The sequence below is a fragment of the Bos grunniens genome, chromosome 11 (assembly GCF_055505025.1).
Source record: "Bos grunniens cultivar Pamir isolate PY7600 chromosome 11, Bosgru_T2T1.0, whole genome shotgun sequence".
Lineage (NCBI taxonomy): Eukaryota > Metazoa > Chordata > Mammalia > Artiodactyla > Bovidae > Bos > Bos grunniens.
In genome coordinates, this window is record NC_141175.1 from 69,854,912 (window position 1) to 69,878,893 (window position 23,982).

General features: G+C 46.7%; 1 long non-coding RNA gene across 6 annotated transcripts in view; it reads left to right on the top strand.

The window, feature by feature from the left end:
* The window catches only part of LOC147363301 (uncharacterized), a 53,053-nt gene that overhangs the window by 6,601 nt on the left and 22,470 nt on the right, over window positions 1-23,982 (top strand). Inside the window, exon 1 of one of the 6 annotated variants that reach the window (XR_015136903.1) lies at window positions 2,149-2,286. The exons of 1 other annotated variant lie outside the window; for it this stretch is intronic. This is a non-coding gene — a long non-coding RNA (uncharacterized LOC147363301). Of the gene's footprint in view, window positions 1-2,148; window positions 2,287-5,012; window positions 5,151-15,081; window positions 15,451-17,454; window positions 17,587-23,982 lie in introns of those variants that run through there. 4 more of the 6 variants (XR_015136900.1, XR_015136901.1, XR_015136902.1 and 1 more) reach the window with 4 other exon arrangements.

Sequence of the window (23,982 nt, forward strand, 5' to 3'; positions counted from 1 at the left end):
TGCAGCCTCAAGTTTATCCTTTTTGCTTCCCACCTCTTCAGTTAGAAGCCCTGTTATGTTTTCAGGCTGTGGGAATGCTGACTTTGAAGAGTAGAAACCAAGGACAGTGCCCTTGTTGGCTTGTTGATGGTGCCTTATTATTTTGCTGTTTGCCATGCAGGATGATAAAGCTAACTCTAAGAGAAGAGAAATGGACAAAACCATTGAATTGACTGAGATTTGAGAGAGATTTCTTTATGGCCATTAAAGAAAGCCACAGACATGGTGACAGGATGAAAAGTATAACTGTTTGCAAAAAGAAAAAAAACAGTGGAAATAGGATTGTTCACCTTGAAGAAGAGATTGAAGGTGAATCATGAATTGTCACTAAACAAGCTTATGTTTTCTACCTCTGCCTAAGAGAGCAAAAAGAAAACCTACAGGGTATGAAGAATTTAAATTTATTGTAGGGGAACATTTCTGATAATTAAGGTTTCTCAGCTTTACATGGGGTGCCAGCTATAAGAGTGGTTCTGGAATCTTCTTTAAAGGTGTTTAAGAATTACCTGAACTTGATTCTGTCTGGTTGGCTCAGGTAGGGTGTGGCCCTGCAAGGGAAGGAATGGCCTGTTCTGTCTCATTGCTCCAGGATTTGAATGGCGGTGAGATGACAATCTGTCACCTAGACAGAGCCTTAACTGCATCTCCAAATCCATATGCTTTCACAGGTGGGAGTTACTTGACCAACTTCACAGAGTTTTATCTCTGCCTTCAGTGGCACCCTGTGTGTTTTACTTAGATATGCAGTGTTGCCATTTGGGTTCCCTCAGGCTAATTCTGGGGGCTTCTCTAGTGCCTCAGATGGTAAAGAGTCTGCCTGCAATGTAGGAGCTGCAGGAGGTGCGGGTTTGATCCCTGGGTCGGGAAGATCCCCTGGAGAAGGAAATGGCAACCCACTCCAGTATTCTTGCCTGGAGAATCCCATGGACACAGGAGCCTGGCAGGCTGCAGTCCATGGGGTTGCAAAGAGTGGGATACGACTCAGCTACTTAGCACACAAGCTGAGTCTGAGATGAAGATTTGTGTGCAGGCTGTTTTCTAGAGGGCGCTCTTGGTATCAATGCTGTGGAAGGGAAGGGGAGGAAGTAGGATCAGGCTGAGGGAGAAGGTAAGCTTTGAAGCAACCCCAACAGAGAACTCAGCTGACTACCTGGAAAGCTCTGAGGCTGCGCTGGCCCCTCTCAGGTGTCCCCAGTCGGGGCAAGAGGGTTGGGCCACTGAAGAAGTGGCAGCCACTGAAGAAAAAGCATGACCTTGGGCAGAGCAGCTTCCTTTAGCTCAGGCATTCCCCAAAGGAGGCTGACAGCTGGGGGGGGGGTCTCCTTCCAGCAGCATTTCCACCACGTGAGGGAGTAAACCCTCCATTCAGGAAAGGGGACCTAGGGGTGCATCCCCATGTTAACCACAGGCAGCTTTCCCTACCTTCTACTCGCATTTAAGATTACTTTTGCCCTTATTATATAAGAAGCATTTTCCCTCCTGCAGGAACATATGTCCCTTACTCTTGTTCCTATCCAACCCTTGTCACCCTAGTTAGTACAGAGAGTCACAGATTCTGTTGATTCTGAAATGTATTCTTTCCTCTCTCTGCCCCTCCCTGCTTCCTGCTCTTCCCCACTTCCCTCTTTCAACTCTCATCAGGCAGATTCACCTGCTTCCAATTTGAGCCTCGTGACAGCCAGCTTGGATGACAAGCTGAGTATCAGCTGATTTCGTCCTCCTCAGAGTTTTTCCATTATTCCCCTAATGGCCACACATTCCCCCTCTACCCTCTGCCAATACCGTGTGCGTGAATTCCCAGGGCAGTAGTGCAGCTGGCCTGGAGCCTGGGTCAGCTCAGCCCCTAGCTTGTGGGACTTTGATCACAGCCTGTTTTCTCCATTAGCTGTCTGAAATGTGGACAGGCCACTGGACCAAGTGATCCCCAACATCTTTTTTCACCTCCAACATTCAATGACTTTTTGATTTGAAGGGTTTTCACAAAGGAAAATGGGAACGAAAGGGGGTACTAGATTCCCTAGTCTTCACTTCCTATCCCACCCACATAGAAGATTGGTGCCTCCTTTCCCAAATAAATGCAAGATGTGTGAATTAGTTATGGCATAACCTGAAATGGCTGGGAGAGTAAAAGCTTAGACTCCCCAGATAATTTTGGAAAGCAGCCTGAACTGAAACCAGAAAATTCTTAGCAGCCCATCTTCTGGCCGTCCTTAGCCTCTGTGAGGCTCTCCTGTGAGGCCAGTGAAGGTGAGTCAGGACTTGAGTTGCATCTGAAATGCTCAGGGAGTCCACTGGGGCAAGAGTGGTTTCCTGCTGAATTTACTCTACTGTTTCCCAACCCTCCCCCCGCCGCTCCCCACCCTTTTCTTAATCTTAGTGGAGTCGGCATTTTCTGCAGTCTTTGTCTTTTGTTGTTTTTTTTTTTGCATGAGACTGGGCCAGGGTAACCATTGGCCCCTGAAGGGAACCCAGGAACATCAGATCAGATCAGTCACTCAGTCGTGTCCGACTCTTTGCGACCCCATGAATTGCAGCATGCCAGGCCTCCCTGTCCATCACCAACTCCTGGAGTTCACTCAGACTCACGTCCATCGACTCAGTGATGCCATCCAGCCATCTCACCCTCTGTCATCGCCTTCTCCTCTTGCCCCCAATCCCTCCCAGCATCAGAGTCTTTTCCAATGAGTCAACTCTTAGCATGAGGTGGCCAAAGTACTGGAGTTTCAGCTTTAGCATCATTCCTTCCAAAGAAATCCCAGGGCTGATCTCCTTCAGAATGGACTGGTTGGATCTCCTTGCAGTCCAAGGGACTCTCAAGAGTCTTCTCCAACATCACAGTTCAAAAGCATCAATTCTTCAGCGCTCAGCCTTCTTCACAGTCCAACTCTCACATCCATACATGACCACTGGAAAAACCATAGCCTTGACTAGACGAACCTTTGTTGGCAGAGTAATGTCTCTGCTTTTGAATATGCTATCTAGGTTGGTCATAACTTTCCTTCCAAGGAGTAAGCGTCTTTTAATTTCATGGCTGCAGTCACCATCTGCAGTGATTTTGGAGCCCCCCAAAATAAAGTCAGACACTGTTTCCACTGTTTCCCCATCTTATTTGCCATGAAGTGATGGGACTGGATGCCATGATCTTCATTTTCTGAATGTTGAGCTTTAAGCCCACTTTTTCACTCTCCACTTTCACTTTCATCAAGAGGCTTTTTAGTTCCTCTTCACTTTCTGCCATAAGGGTGGTGTCATCTGCATATCTGAGGTGATTGATATTTCTCCCAGCAATCTTGATTCCAGCTTGTGTTTCTTCCAGTCCAGCGTTTCTCATGATGTACTCTGCATATAAGTTAAATAAACAGCGTGACAATATACAGCCTTGACATACTCCTTTTCCTATTTGGAACCAGTCTGTTGTTCCATGTCCAGTTCTAACTGTTGCTTCCTGACCTGCACAGAAATTTCTCAAGAGGCAGATCAGGTGGTCTGGTATTCCCATCTCTTTCAGAATTTTCCATAGTTTATTGTGATCCACACAGTCAAAGGCTTTGGCATAGTCAATAAAGCAGAAATAGATGTTTGTAAAGGAGCTTCAAATGGTCCTTTCTTTTTGAGGTTGGCTGTCTCATTCAGTAACTAAAGACTGTGATAAATAACAGCACAGAATGTGGAAGCTGGAGAGAAAAGGCTAGTGGAAATGTGAACCTGGCTGTTCAAGAGCAGAGCTGAGCTTATTTGCATAGTAGCAGGTGTGGTTACTTATTTATGAAGCACATTTCCTCTGAGGTGTGGAAAATGAGCTAGCTGTGAACCTGATCCCGGCCTTAGAACGCTGACAGTGAGGAGGCAGAGCCCAGCCTGACCCCCCACAGCTCTCCCCCTCTGGTGCTCCTGGTAATTCCCTGAGCTTCCCTTGTATTTCCTTCTTGCTAGACAATGAGGTCCTGAAGGGCAGGGACAGTGTTTGGTCACCATTGTTTTCCTGTGCCCAGAGTCTCCCTGGCAATAGGCAGGCCTTCAGTAAATACATATATCATGAGTGAATTTGGCAGACAAGCTTGCAACTACCCGGAAGCTGGAGGGAGGTAAATACAAAAGAGGAGGCGAGGCCTTGGAGCTCCCAGACACCCACCCTGAAACAAGGAAGTAATGCTAGAAACAGATGGACAGAAGAAGCACCATTTGAAGAAAGCTGTGGACCTCCTATAGGAGAAAAGCCCCAAACAAACTTGACACTCTTTCAAGCGCATGGTCTGACTCCTCCAGAACAAGGAAAACAAAACAAAACAGCCTTAAGTAATCCACTCCCCCCAGTAAAAACGCCTACCCCAGACAGCAATTGCTCCAGACTCATAGAGCGTCCTAGTTACACAGTGGAAAGAACAAAGACATGATTTAAGCATCTTGAAATTGAAATAGCAATTGCCAAACACCAGAGGGTCAGCAGAATCATTAGATTCCAGAAAATGCAGAACCTCTGAGGCCTCTGTATTCTTCCATTCTGATGTCGGACTACTGGCAGCCCACGCTGAGCTGCCTTATAAGAAAGTGCAGCTAGGCCACTAGAAAGAAGCAGAGGAAGGAGGGGCCAGCTGGCATTGCTGGGGTTTGGAAGCTCTGCACTGCAGATTCTGTTAACCAACACTGGACACTGTCTTCCTCTGCTCTCAGTGACCAGTGAGGCCAAGGCGGGCCACTTCAGCTGACTAGACACAGATGTAGATGTCTATAAGTTTATCAGTCAGGGGCCTGCCAGGAAAACAGAATTTATCCCAGGTGGTTCAAATAGAAAGACTAATAAAAAGGATCGACAGCAGTGAGCATGAGGGAAACAGATAAGGAGCATTGTGGTACCTGAAGACTTGTGTCAGGGGGCGCCATTACTTCTGTAAGGGCAAAGAGCAGGAGGAAGTCTCAGTGCCTGACCTGGCAGGACTGCAGCTATGAGGAAGGGCTTCCAGAGATGGGGCTCCAGAACAGGGAGGGAGTGGAGAAGAAATCCTTGCCCATTTCTCCCGATTCCTGCTGACAAAAGCAGAAGCCAGCCAGCGAGGGTGCTCACAATGGCACTTTCCTCAAGGGTCAGCTCCTGGAGCTGAGAATACATGGAGGTGAGTCAAATGGAAAAAATCTAGCACAGTGACAACTAAGCTGGCTACCACATGGCTACATTACCTGTGTTTCTTACATGTTATCTCACTTCATCTTCAAAATTACTCTAAAACAGGCTGAGCCCGGGGCTCTTCAGAATACCAGGGCTTGTGGGCACAGTGGCACTTGCATGCCCGACGCTGTGTCTGGGCTGGTGAGCCAACAGGAGGGAAGTGGGTTGACGCCCATCAGGAGCTTGAGGCCAAAAGGATTCTCAGGGTCAATTAGGAAGGAATCCCTGGGACAGTGCCTGTGAACAATCTTCCCTCCTTCTTCAGACTTTGTAACCTATGCTTTTTACCCTGAATGTTTCCCAACAATAAGAAGGTTGTCTTCTGCTCACTAGGCAGCCCTTTCGGGGAGAGGATCTTGTGGGTTGCTGCAGGCAGTGACAGTGATTTGCAGAAAGGTCAGGCCAGTTCCAAGAGAGGGAAAGGCCAGAGCTGGTGGGTTCTGAGCGGGTGGGTGTCTGGGGTCCAGAGGTACAAGGCCTGTGCTCTGTCTCTTACTCCTCAGAGCCAGGAATCTTCCTCCTGGTAGTTCTGCCTCCCTGCCAGAGGGTTGAGGTGGGGGGCAGTTCTCTGTGCAAGCTGGAGTGGGTGACCTTCCAGCACGTGGGGGCAGCAGACACTGACACTGGGTCTACTTTACTGTAAGGTAATCTGGCTGTGGGGCACTAGAGCGACTTTGAGGAGATACCCCACATCTAAGGGCAAAGGAGAAGCCCCAGCAAGATGGTAGGAGGGGCAAAATCACATTTAGAATCAAACCCCATACCCACTAGAGATGCTCAGAGGCTCAAAAAAACCTTGTGCACAGCGGAACCCAGAGACCCCCACAGAGACTAATACAAAACTGTGTTTGAGTTTCTCCTGCAGAGGTATGGGTCAGCAGTGGACTGCTGCAGGGGCAGGGACTCTGGGTGCAGTAGACCTGGGTGTGGCTAAGCCCTCTTGGAGGAGGTCGCCGTTAACCCGACCATAGAGCTGCCAGAACTTACACAGGACTGGGAAACAGACTCTGGGAGGGCACAAACAAAACCTTGTGTGCACCAGGACCCAGGAGAAAGGAGCAGTGACCCCACAAGAGACTGACCCAGACTTGCCCATGAATGTCCAGAAGTCTCCAGCGGTGGCGTGTGTCGGCAGTGGCCTGCAGCAGGGTTGGGGGGTTGAGTGTAGCAGTGCATGCATGGGACCTTTTGAAGAAGGTTGCCATTATCTTCATTACCTCCACCATAGTTTGGCCTCAGGGCAAATAAGAGGGAGGGAACACAGCGCCCGCGCCCCTCCCCTCCCCGGTCCCCGCCCCCCCCCAACCCCCCCCCCCAGCACTCCCCCCACCCCACCCTCATCAACAGAAAATTGGATTAAAGATACACTGAGCACAGCCCCACCCATCAGAACAAGACCCAGTTTCCCCCTCAGTCAGTCTCTCCCATCAGGAAGCTTCCGTAAGCCTCTTATCCTTCTCCATCAGAGGGCAGACAGACTGAAAACCACAATCACAGAAAACTAACCAGTCTGATTACATGGACCACAGCCTTGTCTAACTCAGTGAAACTATGAGCCATGCCATGTAGGGCCACTGAAGACGGCAGGTCATGGAGAGTTCTGACAAAACATGGTCCACTGGAGAAAGGAATGGCAAACTGCTTCAGTATTCTTGCCTTGAGAATGCCATGAACAGTACGAAAAGGCAAAAAGATAGGACACTGAAAGATGAACTCCCCAGGTCGGTAGGTGCCCAATATGCTACTGGAGATCAGTGGAGAAATAACTCCAAAAAGAATGAAGAGATGGAGCCAAAGCAAAAACAACACCCAGTTGTGGATGTGACTGGTGATAGAAGCAAGGTCTGATGCTATAAAGAACAATATTGCATAGGGACCTCTAATGTTAGGTCCGTAAATCAAGGCAAATTGGAAATGGTCAAACAGGAGACGGCAAGAGTGAACGTCGACATTATGGGAATCAGCAAACTAAAATGGACTGGAATGGGTGAATTTAACTCAGATGACCATTATATCTACTACTGTGGGCAAGAATCCCTTAGAAGAAATGGAGTAGCCATCATAGTCAACAGAAGAGTCTGAAATGCAGTACTTGGATGCAATCTCAAAAACGACAGAATGATCTCTGTTCGTTTCCAAAGCAAACCATTCAGTATCACAGTAATCCAAGACCATGCCCCGACCAGTAATGCTGAAGAAGTTGAAGTTGAATAAGTCTATGAAGACCTACAAGACCTTCTAGAAGTAATACCCAAAAAAAGATGTCCTTTTCATTATAGAGGACTGGAATGCAAAAGAAGGAAGTCAAGAAATATCTGGAGTAACAGGCAAATTTGGCCTAGGAGTACAGAATGAAGCAGAGAAAAGGCTAATAGAGTTCTGCCAAGAGAATGCACTGGTCATAGCAAATACCCTCTTCCAACAACACAAGAGAAGACTCTACACATGGACATCACCAGATGGTCAGCACCGAAATCAGATTAATTATATTCTTTGCAGCCAAAGATGGAGAAGCTCTATATAGTCAACAAAAACAAGACCGGAGGCTGACTGTGGCTCGGATCATGAACTCCTTATTGCCAAATTCAGAGTTAAATTGAAGAAAGTAGGGAAAACCACTAGACCATTCAGGTATGACCTAAATCAAATCCCTTACGATTATACAGTGGAAGTGACCAATAGATTCAAGGGATTAGATCTGATAGAGTGCCTGAAGAGCTATGGATGGAGGTTTGTGACATTGTACAGGAGGCAGTGATCAAGACCATCCACAGGAAAAAGAAATGCAAAAAGGCAAAATGGCTGTCTAAGGAGGCCTTACAAATGGCTGTGAAAAGAAAAGAAGCTAAAGGCAAAGGAGAAAAGGAAAGATATACCCATCTGAATGCAGAGTTCCAAAGAATAGCAAGGAGAGATAAGAAAGCCTTCCTCAGTGATCAATGCAAAGAAATAAAGGAAAACAATAGAATGGGAAAGACTAGCGATCTCTTCAAGAAAATTAGAGATACCAAGAGAACATTTCATGCAAAGATGGGCACAATAAAGGATAGAAATGGTATGGCCCTAACAGAAGCACAAGATATTAAGAAGAGGTGGCAAGAATACACAGAAGAACTGTACAAAAGATCTTCACGACCCAGATAATCACGATAGTGTGATCACTGACCTAGAGCCAGACATCCTGGAATGTGAAGTTAAGTGGGCCTCAGAAAGCATCACTACGAACAAAACTAGTGGAGGTGATGGAATTTCAGTTGAGCTATTTCAAATGCTAAAAGATATGCAAAGATATTTCAAATGCACTCAATATGCCAGCAAATTTGGAAAACTCAGCAATGGCTACAGGACTGGAAAAGGTCAGTTTTCATTCCAATCCCAAAGAAAGGCAATGCCAAAGAATGTTCAAACTACCACACAATTGCACTCATCTCACACGCTAGTAAAGTAATGCTCAAAATTCTCCAAGCCAGGCTTCAACAGTATGTGAACTGTGAACTTCCAGATGTCCAAGCTGGTTTTAGAAAAAGCAGAGGAATGAGAGATCAAATTGCCAACATCCACTGGATCATCGAAAAAGGAATGGAGTTCCAGAAAAACATCTACTTTTGCTTTATTGCCTATGCCAAAGCTTTTGACTGTGTGGATCACAACAAACTGTGGAAATTTCTTCAAGAGATGAGAATACCAGACCACCAGACCACCTGCCTCCTAAGAAATCTGTATGTAGGTCAAGAAGCAACAGTTAGAACTGGACATGGAACAACGGACTGGTTCCAAATTGGGAAAGGAATATGTCAAGACTGTATATTGTCACCATGCTTATTTAACTTATATGCAGAGTACATCATGAGAAATGCTAGACTGGATGAAGCACAAGCTTTAATCAAGGTTGCTGGGAGCAATATTAATAACCTCAGATATGCAGATGACACCACCCTTATGACAGAAAGTGAAGAAGAACTAAAGAGCCTCTTGATGAAAGTGAAAGAGGAGAGTAAAAAAGTTGGCTTAAACCTCAATATTCAGAAAACTAAGATCATGGCATCCGGTTCCATCCTTTCATGGCAAATAGATGCGGAAACAATGGAAACAGTGAGAAACTTTATTTTGGGGGGCTCCAAAATCACTGCAGATGGTGACTGCAGCCATGAAATTAGAAGACGCTTGCTCCTTGGAAGAAAAGTTATGACCAACCTAGATAGCATATTAAAAAGCAGAGACATCACTTTGCCAACAAAGATCTGTCTAGTCAAAGCTATGGTTTTTCCAGTGGTCATGTATGGATGTGAGAGTTGGACTGTGAAGAAGGCTGAGCACTGAAGAATTGATGCTTTTGAACTGTGGTGTTGGAGAAGACTCTTGAGAGTCCCTTGGACTGAAAGGAGATCCAACCAGTCCATCCTAAAGGAAATCAGTCCTGAATGTTCATTGGAAGGACTGATGCTGAAGCTGAAATTCCAGTACTGTGGCCACCTGATCCAAAGAACTGACTCATGAAAAGATCCTGATGCTGGGAAAGATTGAAGGTGGGAGGAGAAGGGGAAGACAGAGGATGAGATGTTTGGATGGCATCACCAACTTGATGGACATGAGTTTAAGTAATCTCCAGGAGTTGGTGATGGACAGGTAAGCCTGGCATACTGCAGCCACAAAGAGTTGGACATGACTGAGAAACTGAACTGAATCCAGGCAAGAGCAGCCATTTGATCTGAAGGGCATGGTCTTATCACCAAATAAATATTTCATTGTTTGAGGCCCCAGAGAGTGGAGGCATGGACTCCATGGAGGCATGGAGGAGGGCTTTGGGACACCTGAGTCCCCAGCAGCCCCTCAGGTGTTCAGTGGCTCCTGCTGGGGCTGGGGGCTGGGGAGGGCCTGTGGCTGAGCCTTTACAGGAGGTGGGAGAGGGCTTCCCTCCAAGACCTCCACCCGAGTGGTGAGTTGCTCAGATTGGGAAACTCTTCATGCCTTCCTTTTCTCAGCTGCAAAATGAAAATAATTTCCCAGCCCAGTTCTAATGCCCTTTCTTGTTTCAGAGACCAAGTGTGATAACACAGGAAAGCATTTTGGAAGGCAGAAAATGACACATCAAGCATACCAATTATTAATATCAACCATATCTTTTCAGAAAATGTCCCTTAAGAGGCCTATGCCATACATGAGCTGCTTGTATTTGTTCATTTATACATTAAACAGATATTTACAGTTCCCAGGGGCTTATTTTCTGTCTTACGGAATGGCAGGTGCTTTGTATGCTCTTCTCCTTTCATCAGTCCTGCCCTCTAGAGCTCTTATTTTAGCCCCTAGTGACCAGGGTTGATAGGAAGTATGTAAGTCGAATGCTTGGTGGGGTTGACTGAAATGAGATTTCAATGCCTCTGCTCATTATCTTAAGGGCATTCTGCCTTTTTGCCTAAGGAGCTGCAGGCTGAGTGTGAGGAGGGAGCTGAGTGGCCCTCCAGGGCACCATGGCAACCACGAGGGACTGCCACCAGGGCAGTTTTAATGTCACGTTGCACCTTGAAACTCATCAGATGTAGGCTCAGCAGAAAAGAAACCGTTCCTCATTCTGGGAGGTGGAGAAAAGGGAAAGAGGCAGGTGTGATGGAGGGCTATGTCAGCATCTGATGAATGTGGTGATATTCATCTGAGGGGGCTTTTCGCTTTCAGTGGAACCTCTGCTTGCTGGGAACTCGGGAGGCCAGGCCCCAGCGTGGGGAAAGGCACAAATGGAGCTTGGTTGTTAAATCCTGGGATGTCTTCTTAGGACATTAGCCTCAGAGCAAGAAGCATGGGGGTGGGGTAGAGATGAATTAACTTGGAATTAACATAAATACTACTGTATATAAAATAGGCAAGGACCTACCCTATAGCACAGGAACTCTACCCTATCTTGTTGTTGAGTTGCTCAGTTGTGTCCAGCTGTTTGCAGCTCCATGGAACTGAAGCACGCCAGGCCTCTGTCCTTCACCATCTCCCAGAGTTCACTCAAACTCATGTCCATTGAGTCGGTGATGCCATCCAACCATCTCATCCTCTGTTGACCCCTTCTCCTCCTGCCCTCAATCTTTTCCAGCATCAGGGTTTTTTTTTTTCCTATGAGTCAGCTCTTTGAATCAGGTGGCCAAAGTATTGGAGCTTCAGCATCAGTCCTTCCAATGAATATTCAGGGCAATTTCCTTTAGGATCGACTGGTTGGATCTCCTTGCAGTCCAAGAGTCTCTCAAGAGTTTTCTCCAGCACCACAGTTCGAAGGCTGTGGTGCTCAGCCTTTTTTTTTATTGTCCAGCTCTCATATCCATACATGACTACTGGAAAAACCATAGCTTTTGACTATATGGACCTTTGTTGGCAAAGTAATGTCTCTGCTTTTTAATATGCTGTCTAGTTTGGTCATAGATTTTCTTCCAAGGAGCAAGTGTCTTAATTTCATGGCTGCAGTCATCATCCACAGTGATTTTGGAGCCCAAGAAAATAAAGTCTGTCACTGTTTCCATTGTTTCCCCATCTGTTTGCCATGAGATGATGGGACCTGACGTCATGATCTTCGTCTTTTGAATGTTGAGTTTTAAGCCAGCTTTTTCACTCTCCTCTTTCACCATCATCAAGAGGCACTTTAGTTCCTCTTCATTTTCTGCCATAAGGGTGGTGTCATCTGCATACCTGGGGTTACTGATATTTCTTCTGGCAATCTTGATTCCAGCTTGTGTTTTACCCAGCCTGGCATTTCACATAATGTACTCTACATACAAGTTTAAAAAGCAGGGTGACAATATACAATATACAGCTCTTACAATATCTTGTAATATCCTATAACGGAAAACAATCTGAAAATATATATGTATAACTGAATCACTTTGTATATTTGAAACTAACACATTATAAATTAACTTTCAATACATAAAATTCCTAGACAAAAATAAAGAAGCATAGGAGTAGAGGGGCTCCCACATGCTGGTGAAGTTCAGGATTCACTGTCTGTCCTAAGGTGAATCCTTCGAGTTAGCCCTGCCTCCCTGTCCAGGGGGCCCACTGCCTATGGGTGTGTGATATTTTGCTGTTCCTTTGTTTACTTAATGAATCAACACTCTTACACCATCCATTTCGTAGTAGGACATGTTGGTGGGCACCCAGTAGATGCCTGAATTATCTGGTAAAACCATCCTTTGTCCACAAGAAAACTATCTTGAAAATCTCACTAAACAAGCACAAAACAGTGTCCTTGTTGAACTAGAAAAGGAAATAAATGTGGGACAGTGTCTGGGGAACTTGGTGCCCCTTGGTATTTTCAAAAATCTGCTGTAATTCAAAGATCCTGGTGGTGGTAGGGAATAGGCAAGAAAGCCCTTGCCTCAGTCCACCCATCCACTCATGTTTCTGGCAAAATTAGCTGAGTCTCAAATACTTGGTAGTAGGCTTTGTCTCGGAGAAGGCAATGGCACCCCACTCCAGTACTCTTGCCTGGAAAATCCCATGGACAGAGGAGCCTGGTAGGCTGCAATCCATGGGGTCGCTAAAAGTCAGACACGACTGAGCTACTTCACTTTCACTTTTCACTTTCATGCATTGGAGAAGGAAATGGCAACCCACTCCAGTGTTCTTGCCTGGAAAACCTGAGGGACGGGGGAGCCTGGTGGGCTGCCGTCCGTTGGGTCCACAGAGTCGGACACAACTGAAGCGACTTAGCAGCAGCAGCAGGCTTTGCTAGGAATTTGTGCTTCTGCCTCTCTTTTTATCTTGCTTTCTTGTTGCCCCCACACTGACCTCTTTAAGCAAATTTAGCCTCCTCTTTTTGCCTCATCAAACTTGCAGGCACGTCCAGAGACTGAGCAGGAGCTGATTCCAATGGTGAAGGTGGGCCTTGATGAGGAGGGGAAGAAGGGGTGGAGGAAGATGAGGTGAAGGAGGGGGAAAAGGATGGGAGACGGAAAAGATGATGGTGAGGATGAGGGGATGGTGAGGAGGATCAGGGAGGGAGAAGATGATGGTGATGATGAAGGGGATGATGGAGAGGAGGATGAGGAGCATGATGATAGAGCCTCCTTCTTGTCACTATCATGATTTAATAGGAGCATAATGATGATGGGGGTGGTGGGAAAATGACAGCCCTTCAGCAGGTTTATCTTATTTAAGTTTCTCTCTGCAGAGATGCTTTAGGCCTTTATAAAATACCCTTCCCTGAGCTTTGGCATTTGTCTTTCATTGTTCCTCAGACCCAGGATACTATTTTGGTTTAAAAAAGTTCCCGTTTGTGCTGCCCCAGGTAGCAGCTGCCAGCTCCTGGGAGAAGAAGACCTAATGGTTGTCTGTTTTCAGAGGCGCTGCACTGGCTGCCTGTTTAAGACTGATTTTTTATATTGTTCCCTGTAATCACACTGCATTACGCTGCCCTGGCCCAGGGCCTGTATAAGGTTTTGACTTGAAATGTCTTGCTTCGTTCTCTGGAAGCTGCTGACGCTTACCCCTCCGGCTGCGGCCCTCACCTAGTTACTGATGTCCTCCGTAGCTGAGCCGAGAGGCCTGAGAGGAGAGGGCGTCCACGCTCTGCATTTGCTGGCGCAGCAGTTTGGCTTCTGCTCTTGAGGTTGCTTCAGTCCTGGAATGTCTGGTGGGAGGGGCTGAGCCCAAGAAGGTTCTTAAAGAAAGATAACACATTAACATCAGAAATCTGCAGAATAAGAGTTTGAAAACACCCCAGAGAAGACATACATTGTATTCGGAAGTAGAGACAAGGGTTAGCCACCAAATTTTCCTTAGCACTTCTTGTGTCCTGTTGGGAGCATTAGGGGGAAAGCCCAATTTAGGTGATGATTAAGGAGAAAGGGGTGGCACCGAGGTGCTGTCCCTCTGACCACAGAAGCCCAAACAAAGTGTGGCTTGTTTGTGCTCCTCCCCAGTGCAACTGGGACTGGCATCTTGAAAAACAGATTTGTTAAGGTCTCAGAAAGTGCTGGGTCTGTAGTGAATGTGATATACCTGCTTGGTAGATAAAATATCCGGTAGAACTAAGGGCTAGAAATGCCAGAGAGACACACAGGAATTCAAAACTGGGGTAGAGAGAAATGTGTCTGGGCTTCAGAGAAAAATGTATTTGATACAGAACAAGATATTTGAGGGGCTGAGGTCACGGGATTCAGAACATCTGCTGGGAGAAGGGGACAATGGCTGCTAGTCAAGTGCCTGAGGTGCTGGGTGCTTCAGCCACAGTCACCATAGTATTCTATGGAGGAGGTGTTGCTGTCACTCTTTTCCAGGTGAGGAAACTGCCCAGGGTCACACAGCAAGGGACTGCTTTTTCCTTTCAGGGGTAGAGGACACATGTGGGCCTCTTGGCCTCTGGACACTTTGCTAAGGGAAGGGGCACAGCCTCAACGCCCACCCTTCCCCAGTGGCCTCAGGCCAGGCTGTGGAAAGTGGAGCCTCTTTCCCATGGAGGTGGAAGAGGGGCCAGGCCAGTGATCCTGCTGTAGCCTGAGCTCAGGGGCTGAGACCACCCCCTCACTGGAGCCCAGGAGTCCCCAAAGTGGGGACACCAGTTCTCTACAGCTGCCTCCAACTCATTCTTCCTCCCTCCAGGGACCTGTTGGCTGGAGGCCCAGGCTCTGCTGATAGAGAACTGACAGATTTCCTAAAATAGGAAGCCCTGTCACTCACCCATTCTCTCCCTTTGGCTAGCTGATTGGGGCCTCCCGAGGAGAAATCTCTTTATAGATGTGTTTTACTAGAAGCAGCTTTGGCATAAAGGAGTAAGGCTGACCTCATGCCTTTGGTGGAGGGCCAGTTCATGGCCATCGAAAGTCTATTGAGCCCGGGGGCTGCACTGGAATAATAGGGCTGGTTGGGAGCTGGCCGGAAGTCTGTTCTCTCACTTCCTGTTTAGAAGGGGTGAAAAAAAGCCCAGGGGACCTCACCAACTACTCAGCTGAGTTCCTTCCCTTCCAGCAGAGGCCCCAGGGCCCCCCAGCCTGTGCAGGGAGCTCTAAACTTGGCATTAGAACAGCAAAATTCAAGTTCTGGTTATCTTATTTTTCTTTTAGAAGACCTGGAACAAATCTTTCTGGGACTTGGTTTTCTCATCTATGTAATTAATGAATTCAGCAGCCCCTGTGCTCCCTACCCACAGGGTTGTAGTCCCAATCCTGAGCAGGAGTCTCCATGTGCATCAAGTGCTGGGTCAGCACTGTCCTCTGATAAGAGACCAGCTTGTGTTTGCTCAGAGATAACGCCCAGGGCCTGGAACAGGAAAGGTGAGTCCCAGCCACCTGTCTGCTCAGGGAGCTGCTTCTCTGAGGCTGTGACCCGGTTCACCTCTCTTTCCCGTAGACCTGCCTCTTTCTCGTTGATTATGAAAATAACCACGCGCCTCCCCCATTTTGCCATTTGGGTTTTGCTTGGCTGCTTTAATTCACTCTTTTGTAACATGGGCTTTTTTTTTCTGTTTCTACACTCAGTTGATCTGAAATCAGGTTTCACTGAATGAGCAGAACTTTCCATTCATTTATTTATAAGGGATTTGGATTTTGTTTTTACTGCTCAGAATTCCCCTGATACACTTATTTTACCAATTTTGCATGTGGTTAGAGGGAGGGGCGGGAGAAGGCAATGGCACCCCAAACCAGTACTATTGCCTGGAAAATCCAATGGATGGAGGAGCCTGGTAGGCTGCAGTCCATGGAGTCGCTAAGAGTCAGAAATGACTGAGTGACTTCACTTTCACTCATTGGAAAAGGAAATGGCAACCCACTCCAATGTTCTTGCCTGGAGAATCCCATGGACGGAGAAGCCTGGTAGGCTGCAGTCCATGGGGTCACACAGAGTCAGACACGACTGAAGCGACTTAGCAGCAGTAGCAGCAGAGGGAGGGGCATCATGATACTAACATTCCTTTCCCATAGGTGTGATTCTGCCTTGAAAAACAGTAAGGAGAGAGATGGGGCAGGCCCAGGCTCAAGTCACGCTCAGACCATGTCCATTTTTGGTGCACTTGGCAGTGAAAAGTTTGGGAGGACTCGGATGGGGCCATTAACATGGACCTGGGGTGATTCTGCTAATGGCTGTGAGAAGGATCATGAGACAGTCCCCTACCTCCACCCTTAAATAGAGATCTGGGGAAAGCTTATTGGAGGCAGATGGCACTGCTCCCCTCTTGGCATAGTTGTCTTTGTGTGTTCTGGGTAGGATGGAGAATGAGGCAACTGTGGAAAACTAGGCAAAGGCAGAGTGTCTGAACTCACAACAGTGTCCCAGTCGCCCTTGCTTAACTGGAAGCAGAGTCTTGCCCAGAGCCCCTTGTGAGCAGTGCAGTGAGACCCCATGCTTGAGGCTGGAACCAGCACCTGTTTCCTCAGAGATAGGAATCTCTTTTTCCACCAAGATTGTGTTTGCTCAGAGATAACACACAGGGTCTGGAACAGGAAAAGTGAGTTCCAGCCACCTGGGGTAGATACAAAAAAGAGTTGAAGTCCCTGTGCTTGAGAAACCCAAAACCTTCCAAAGAGATTAAAGCAATCCCCCAAGCATGAAAGAAGTGGCAGCTATTAAAGACAAGTGGATGTGAGGGTGGTGGATGCCTGGGTTCACTCTGGCCTTCTGAACTGGCTGAGGGGAGTGGACCAACGATCCGCTCATCTCCCTTCTGCCCTCTCTGCTTCCTTTCCTTCCTGCTGTGTGTACAGCACTGTGTAAGATCCCAGGTGAGGATGGAAGTATTCTAATAAGGGATCAGCAATTCCTACTGGGCAGTGTCAGTGTGGAGGACTGGGGAGGACTGCTTTAAGGGCCAGGTCATCCTGCCTGATGGGGCAGGACCTGGACTTTCAACATCAGTATCATGGCCAACAAGCCTTGTCCTAGGGCATCCTTCTGGACAGACCACATCCTAACCTCAGCTTCTGTACCCATTCTGTTCCTTCACTTGTGCCTTTGAGTCTGAGTCACTTGCATAGATTCCACCTCCAGGTAGGCATCTTTCATTTGTTATCCCAGTGTCTGATTTGGAAAGACCCCAGACATCACCCCTGAGGCAAACGTTTGGCCCTGGACCCCCTTTCTCACTTGGTTTTGGTTCTGGCAAGTTGCTTCAGTCCACATGGAGTTTACAGGACTTCAGATTAACTGTGGAGACAACTTGTAGACCCAAACTAATTGGAAAAAAAAAAGTGCTTTGTTTATGAGATTTCAGAGGGCTTGATTTTGGTCCCCAGGGACAGTCAGGATTTGCATAAATGGGAAAGAGAAGAGAGTGCATTCTTGGCAGGAGGCAAGGCTTCATCGAGAACTCAGAGATGGGAACGTGCTTCAGGGAGCAATGAACAGACCAGTTTGCTGACAATATTTATCGAGTGCCTCCTGTGTGTGAGGCACAGAGAAGACACAAAGGAAAGGTAACGAGTGATCCTTGTCCTCAAGGATTCTGCAAGGTTCGATTTCTGAAATCAGAACAGAAAGGCCTGGGGAGAGGCTGAGGAGTGAAGGTGGAGGCGGGAACTGAGGGTGCAGGAAGGCATCGGCTCCCTTAGCACAGATACAGATGACGAAAAAAATGTGTGCTCAGGACATAATCTTAGTAAAGCTGCAGATTACGTTTAAAACAAACATTTACAAAGAGGATTGGCAGGAGGAATGTGGGGGGAGAGGGAGCAGTTCCGCGTCGCAGAGCTTCTGAACTACTGCCATAAATTTAGCAAAAGTGGAGAGAGGATACCAGGGGCCGAGCCCAGATGGATTTTAACAGCAAGCTCTCCAGCCAGCTGATGCTCTGATGTTTGTTATGTTGCTATTGTGTCGGTGACCGTGGCAGCAAAGTCGTCCAGGCCTGTGGAGAGACCTTCCTAGGTTGTGAGCTTTTTGGCTTTTTGAACTTGTGGCAAGAAGTTGCTTTGGTTTCCTCTCCCTGACTACAGAGGAATGTCTGTGGTCTCTGAAATGTAGTAACAGCTGACGGAACTCTGCGTCAAATCAGCAGAAAAAAATGACTAATCAGATAGGTGATTGGGCCTTGCATTTGCTGTCCTGAATATAGCTACATTCCGATGGTTTCTCTAAAGGTTTCTCATAATTTGAATTTGCATTTCTAAAGAACTGGTACATCATCACTTCAGGTACAATTAAAAATAGCAAGATACGAAATAAGAGTATAGGTTAACAAGAAAAGGAACATTCATTCATTCAGCAGACATTTTGTTCCGTATTATAGTTAAGTCACTTTGCTACATGCAAAGCCAGTTGCCTATTTATAAGTGCCTCCCTTGTACTATGCTCTTAAATGCGTAAGATCAGGATACTACCCTACTAAGTGAGCAAAGAATTCCAGGTTCAAGTTCTTCCAGTGGAAGACCATCTAATAGAGGGATTTGAGAGAAGGGATTTCTTTAGTGGTCTCTGGTAGCCATTTGGTCTCACCCTCTCTGAACTTTGTGAGGCTACCAAGTTTCATAAGAAAAGGCCCTTGTCCAGGGCTGTGTATGCAGGAGGCCATTAGACCGCAAGAATTGGGAGAATAATCTAACCAGCAGGAAACAAAACCCAAGATCAAATCCTGCAGAGTGATGGAAGCGAACTCCCCTGATGAAGCTGGTTCCTTTTACAACAACAAGCAGGGGCCCTGCAGGTTCTCAGCTCAGGCTCAGTGAACTGAATCCAAATTAGCCTACTGCATGGAAAGGTGTGTGCTCAAGAACTGGCCAGGGGAGCCTGAGAGCCAGAATCTGAGGATAGGCAGGTGCCCAGCATGGACATGGTCCTCTGGTTGACTCCAGAAGGCCTTAGAGAGGAAGGTGTGCTGTGGGTTCTATTTGTCTATAATCCTTCTCAACTCCTTTGAGAACCAGACACAATCAAAAGAGGAAGAGTTGGCACAGAATGGGGTTGGAGCCCAGCCTGGGGTTTCTGCATGTGAACTTCCTGGTGGCCCCAAACATAGTGCTCTCCATTGTAGGACTAATCTTTTTTTTTTTTTTAATTGGGATTTCTACAAAGATGAATCATTTGTTAAAACAGTTCAGGTCCAGAAAGAGTGAGCACTGTGATGCCCCTGGGTTTCTGTTTGGGTAGTGCTTCTGACTCACTCAGAGAATCGGGTCATCTTGTGTACCTCAGTTTCTCCTACCCACGTAAACAGGATGCAACTTGTCAGCTGCAGATCACAAGGTTGTGGGAAACTTAATTAAAGAATGTGTTCATACTTGTGATACCCTTGAGGGGGGCAGGGTTTCTATAGGAGAGATGCATGGCGGTCTGAAAAGTCTTCCTTACAAGTGAAGCACATTTCATTGTTTGTGCTAACGTCTCTTTTCTCCCCTCCCCACTTCAAATCATCTCCATGTAGTCATACACTCCCAAGGATAATATATTAGTAATAATAATAGCTATTATTTATTGACCATAAGGGCTTCCCTTGTGGCTCAGCTGGTAAAGAATCCACCTGCAGTGTGGGAGACCTTGTTTCAATCCCTGGGTTGGGAAGATCCCCTGGAGAAGGGAAAGGCTACCCACTCTAGTATTCTGGCCTGGAGAATTCCATGGGCTGTGTAGTCCACGGGGTCACAAAGAGTCACACGACTGAGCAACTTTCACTTTCATTGACCAACTCTGTGCCAATCACTTTGCTATATATTATCTTGAATTCTTAAAACAGACATGAAAGATAAGTATTATTAATCCCTCTTTATACTTGTGGAAGCTGAGGCCTAGGGAGGTGAATGGAAAGGGAAAAAGTGACCCAGCAATTACGTAAGTAGTGAGCCAGGATCGTGACTCAGGTTCACCCAGCTCCAAGGCCATACACTCTCCACTACGCCCCACCAGCTCCTAGCCACTCTTCTCAGACTGCTGAGGGCAGATGAATGGAATCTGCCCAGAGGAGGCAGCTCCTAGTAGAAAGGTGACCGCAGGGTAGTGTTCAGCACAACGTCAGCAGTGCCCACACTCAACCCACAGATGTGGCCGAGGCTGCTAGTGGTGGGCCCAGTGCAGTGTCTTTTCCTTGGTCTTTGGCAGAAATGCCATCTGAGACTGAACCCACCCTTTCTTGTGTAAAAGCCTGCCTGTTCCTAGTTCCTAGCTGTGTGGAGGAGCTCAGGAAAGGAATGAATTATTTCTTGGGGCAGGGTCATCCCTCATCCAGGTCCCTCCACCTTCCTGTACTCTGGGGATCCAGCAAGCCCCCTACATGCCCACCTGATCGCTTGTTCAGAGGGAGGAAGGCAGGTTGGTGACATGGGGCGCCAGGGACTGGGCCTCTGTCCTGCTGCTGCTCGAAGGCCCAGCTTTCTGGCACTGTAGCTTACCTGGAAGCTGTTAACTCTGCCCTAGTTTATTTTACTGCAGGCGTATTTATCCTTTCTGTGATGGCTTTCAGACAATAGGCGTGGTGGCTGATGAGTTGAAACCCGTCTTAATTATGCATCGAAGCAGACTTAAGAAGTGTTATTACTTGCTTAATGATAACAGCTTGCAAAACAGTTTCCAAGGCTCTCAGTATAACCAGGTCCTAATGGTCATACATCTGCTCCTGAAAGGGATTTGCCATTTGGAAATGCAAGTGCTTGGCTCTGACAAATGGCACCCTGACACAATCATTCAAGTGCTCAATGTCCTCTGAATGTCATTGTCTAATGATTGGTATTGATTTTGGTAGCTCTTTCAAAGGCTGGGCTGTCAGCAGCCCCTTTGAGGGGCGATCATAGCCTTTGATTCCTGGGGAGTTGCTGCTGGTTTTATTGATGCTTTGTTAGAACCAGAATTCCCTAGGGTCTATCATTAGCTCTCCAGAGGAGTTTTTATATACACCAGCCAGAATACTTATGAAATTTCTATACTATGTAATCACCATCAGTGTTGTATAAGACTTTCTTTTTCCTACTTGCACTGATCACCACCTTAATATTTAGTTTCTTAGGTAAGGATGCATGAAAAGGCAGAAATTTAGAGCTCATTCTTATATACAAGTAACATTCTATTTTTCCAACTTTCTAGCCTTCTCCCGCAATGATGTATTCCAAATAACATGTTTCTTTCCTGGTATCTAAAGTTTACCTCTTTAAGTAAAAAAATTAATTTTTCAACATTTAAAAATTAGCTGTTAAGATTTTATAGTCTTGGTTTCTTAAATATTACATATCTAGTGTAATTTTTAATTTAATGACTGGAGACATTCACTACCAGAGACTGGGCAGTACTGCTGTCGGTCAATGGTAGTCTGAGGGCAACTGAAACGCGTGGGGTTGGCCCTTTTCCCCTGATAGTTAGAGTGCTTGAGCTCTTACCTCCATCTGCAGGTAAGCAAAGCATTCCCAGAGGTAGACAAGAGAGTGTCGAATGCTACCTTCCCATGCATTACTCCTACCAACCGTGAGCTAAAGTCCAACGTCAGGATGGATAAGAATGTAACTTTTCTCCTATCCCTCAGTAAGTTCCTTCTCCACCTAAGGGTATTAGGATTACCCAGGAGATGTCTCCTCTCTTAATTTATAATTATGAACATAAGTGAGTTGCTTACAATGTAAGAGCTCAATTTAAGTCCCAAAATCCTTCTGTTTTTTTCCCTCGGAAAGTTTTAGTAGAAACTTCAGTAGAAACTTCAGTAGAAGCAAGTTTCTTGTTTCTCTGAATCTTTCGCCTCCTCCACTCTCATTTCTCCCTGCTGCCACATGTTCTGTTGCTTCTAATCCACAGCCTTATTTCTCAAACAGGAGCAAGAACTCGGCCATAGCTCTTCTCTCCTGGAGGAGTTCAGCGCATGGGCTTTGTGACAGCAGCCTACTGCTTACAGGTCCTCTGCATTTACTTCAGAATTCACAGCTTTGCTGTCGATGTGGGGCAGGGCAGGGGGAGGGGGCGGGTGGGGAGGCCGAGCCCCAGCTCTCCTCAACACTGTGGCCTCAACACTGAGCGGAGCTGCCATTTGGGGAAATGCATCCCAGCCTGCCTGGGGACCTGACAGGTTAGAGATCTGTGGTATGGATGAAGTGTCCTTTATTTCCTGGCCTGACTTTGACAGAGCCAGTGCTCTCATTTCTGTTGGTCTCACAGCTGATGGTTTGTGGAACAATGTGAGCTTTCCCCCTCCAGTCTCTGTTTTGGCCCTTCTATGCCACCCCTTGGATGGGCGGTAGATGCCATTATCATAGCAAAGAACTGGCTGCCCAACTTCTGAGCACTTCTGAGGACCCTTTGGTAACCCATTCTCCAACCTTCCATCTGTCATTTAAAAAAATTTTTTTTTTAATTTATTTACTTGGCTGCACTGAGTCTTAGTTGCAGTCTTCAGGATATTCCATCCTTGTTGCAGCATGCAGGATCTTTTTAGTGGCATGCGAACTCTCAGTTGCAGCATGCGGTTGTGGCATGTGGGATCTAGTTACTTGACTAGGATTCGAACCCGGGCCCCTGAATTGGGAGCTGAGTCTTAGCCACTGGACCACCAGGGAAGTCCCCTCTTACCTGTCTTTAGAGGACAGAGTCATCTATCTGTACAGTATCCACCTCATTTTCTAACTTGTTTGCACTGCCATTTCTCTCTTTTTACACTGGGAATCTTTTCTGTGAGATAGCTGTAGGCTGGGCCAGATGGGTACGTGGTATCTGCCCACTTTGATTGCCTCTTTTCCTGTCTCATTTTTTCACACCGTTGTTTTCCTCTTCAGCCAAGTGTTTCAGTTTTCTTCACATGCCCTTTCCTACCTTCCCAGTTCCCAGGCCTCCAGTCTCCTTTCCCCTCCACACCCCACTGCCTGTCTGAACATGTATGGCCCAGGCAAGAGTCTGTTCACCTTCCCTACTACTCACCTTTTCCTACAATCTGACTACTCCATGCTCACTCACTTGTGAGCTTTGCATTTTCCAAGAGGAGAGTGAATTATTTGACACATGTATTTGCTTGTGAAATATGTATCTTCTGCAATCAAGGTGTTGTGAAAGGCACCACAGAGGAGTAATGTTTTGAAGATACACCTTTCCAGAAACTCAAAACAGACTGTTGGCTGTTATTTTTTCTGAGAATCTACTAAAACTTTCCGAGGGAAAAAAACAGAAGAATTTTGGGACTTAAATTGAGCTCTTACATTGTAAGCAACTCACTTATGTTCATAATTATAAATTAAGAGAGGAGACATCTCCTGGGTAATCCTAATACCCTTAGGTGGAGAAGGAACTTACTGAGGGATAGGAGAAAAGTTATATTCTTATCCATCCTGACGTTGGACTTTAGCTCACGGTTGGTAGGAGTAATGCATGGGAAGGTAGCATTCAACACTCTCTTGTCTACCTCTGGGAATGCTTTGCTTACCTGCAGATGGAACTGTATATGAAGAATATCAGGTTTCCTTGGGAGGTGGGAGGAGTCTTATAGGAATGAGCAACTCTTATCACTGGTGAAGAAAGGAGCTTTCCTTTCTGTGATGAGAGCCAGGAGCAAAAACTGTGAGAGCAGACCCATGGTGAGCACTGGACCAGGCAGGGACAGGGCCCTGGTCTCCTGCTGCCAGTGGCAGTGAGCTCCAGGACTCCTCCACCCGCGGTGGCAGTGAAGGGTTACAGAGACGGGCTGCTGTCCTGTTGGGCTGTGGAATAAAGAGGCATGTTTGGGAATGGTGGGAACCCATGGGGATCTTAGACTCCCAGCAACAGGTGGAGAATCAGGACTTAAACGTATTACAGTTGTGCCCATAATCGTTTTCCAAGTCATGGTGGATAGAGAAAACTACAATTAGGTAAAGAACAAACGATGTCACTGGTCCTCAAAGAGGTGGTTAGGGAAACAGACACATACACACGTAATA